The sequence below is a fragment of the Mus pahari genome, chromosome 2 (assembly GCF_900095145.1).
Source record: "Mus pahari chromosome 2, PAHARI_EIJ_v1.1, whole genome shotgun sequence".
Taxonomy (NCBI): Eukaryota; Metazoa; Chordata; class Mammalia; order Rodentia; family Muridae; genus Mus; species Mus pahari.
Window position 1 is genome coordinate 63,538 of NC_034591.1, and position 2,359 is coordinate 65,896.

Here is a 2,359-nt window from a genome sequence, read left to right on the forward strand (position 1 = left end):
AGGAGGAGGAAGAAGAAGAGGAGGAGGGAGAGGGAGAGGAGGAGGAAGAGGAGGAGGAGGAAGAGGAGGGGGAGGAAGAAGAAGGGGAGGAAGAGGAGGGGGAGGAGGAGGAAAAAAGAAGAGGAGGAGAAGGAAGAAGAGGAAAAGGTGGTGGAAGAAGAGGAAGAGGAAGGGGAGGAAGGAAAGGAAGGAAGGGGAGGAAGGAAGGAGAGGAAGGAGAGAAAGGAAGGAAAGGAAGGAGAGGAAGAGGAAGGAGAAGAGGAGGACGAAGATGGGGACAAGGAGGACGAGGAGAAAACACCTGAGCAAACCACTGCAGGTGACATATTTGTGTCAGAAATGGCTCTCAACCCTAAAACAAACAAACAAAAAATGATGAAAGAGAAGAGGCTTCTCTGAGATGAACTGCCCAGTGTCCTGAAAGGTCTCAAGGGTGAAGCCAATACTTGCTTTGTTGCAGAGAACAAGAAGAGGCAATATTGATGTGCATGCAAATCATGAGAATGGCTTCTGAGCCATTCTCTACACTTGCCGTGGAGTATGAGGACCAAAGTGGCACGGAGACATCATTGTAGTATTAGTTGATTACTGCACACTTAAATTACAGTGATACAGAAGAGTGGGTCAGGTTGGCAGAAATGTCTCTGGAACAAGATGATGTTAAGCAGGCTATTTTCTCCTATACAAGTGCTCTTAAATACGAGCCTACTAACATCAGTTACCTGTGGAAGGGGTCAAACATTTATGAGCAGATGGATGATCATAAAAGAGCCATAGGCAGTAGTTATAAGCATATTTTAAATCTTTGCCTCCATCTGATGGGGAACATTTTATGCAGTTGGTTACAGACAAAGCCATGAGTGTAAAGCCATGATACGAAGCCAATGATAGTACTTCAACTATAAACATAATTGAAGAAACTTTCTCAAAGCACCAAGGCTTATCCTCCATGGAAGACATTAACATAGCAGCTGAATTATATATTTCCAACAGGCAGCATAGCAAAACTTTGGAGGTAATCACAGATTTTCTTTTTCTGAAATTATCCTAGAAAAGGAAACATTAGAAGAAGCTACCTCAGAAGAAAATAAAGGTTGTAGTTACCTCCAGAAGAGGAAGAGGAGGGGGTGGGGAAGAAAGGAGAGAGAGCCTACAGGTGACTCGTCAAAATGTCCAGCTGGGCAGGTGCACAAGAGTAAGAGAAACAGGAAAAGAAACTGTACCAACTGACAATTCTTACTACTATATACTTTTATTGCCTGTTTTTATAGCTTTTTATGGTTACTTGGCATCTGTTGAAAGGGTCTACAGATTAGGAAAGCCAGGGCATAGTTGGCAGTAATGCTGAACACAAGTGATGCCTACTGTTCCCAGGTAGTGAGTCTTTTCAATCTTGTTTGGGGAGGTTAAGGTAAAAATACTCATTGATGTGGTTTTCATCCCTAGAGATTCTTTGACAGTCATGTCTTCTCTTTTCCCATGTATTTTATTAAGTGACAGATATGTTTTTAGAGAAAGCATCAAGAAAAAAATTTCTCACTGTAAAGAAAAAAGTCCATTCTTGAATTTGGAAATTCAAAAAGCATTGGGATTAAAGAAGAGGTAAATCTTTGGGAGAAAAAAATCAGAGGCTTAAGAGTTGAGGTTCCCAGCAAGTTAGTGGCTTGGTGGGAAGGGTAATGGTGGGAGAAAGTGTTTTCCCACTGTGGGAGACTGGGGAAGGGCCTGGAGATGGGACTTCTGACTCTAGTCAGAAGCAGAAGGATGTAGGCGTGACTAAGCTCATAACTGATCCTGACACCAGGGCCTTTAGCTGTCCTGGACTGAGCTATGTGAAAGATGAAGGTCTGCAGAAGCCTGCCTTCCACACACACAAACACACTCACTCATACACACACTCTATTACACGCATACACACACATACACACACCAAACTCACTAACGCATATCAATATGCTCTCATGAATATACACACAACAGCACACGCTAACATGGTCACACTCACTGTCACTCACATGCTGGCACACACTTGCACTCAGTCCCAAACACCCAGTCACATGTCATCATTCTCACACTCACACACACTAACAGGCCCACACACACATACACACACACTATCATTAGCCCACTCGCTTCCAACAGACACATACATACACTCTCACACATACAACCCCTCACACACACTCAAATGCACTATGCACTTGGAATATGCACAAGACACCTGTACACACACTCAACAAAACACACGTACACAGGTACACCCATATACATTTTCACTTATACATGCCCACAAACTCACACAAACTTATTTTTTTATTATTATTTTCTTTATTTATATTTCAAATGCTATCCCAAAAGT

The 2,359-nt window shown here is 42.6% G+C and overlaps 1 pseudogene; it reads left to right on the forward strand.

Annotated features, from left to right (window-relative positions):
* Positions 1-2,359, forward strand: part of LOC110316094 — a 70,586-nt pseudogene that overhangs the window by 48,522 nt on the left and 19,705 nt on the right.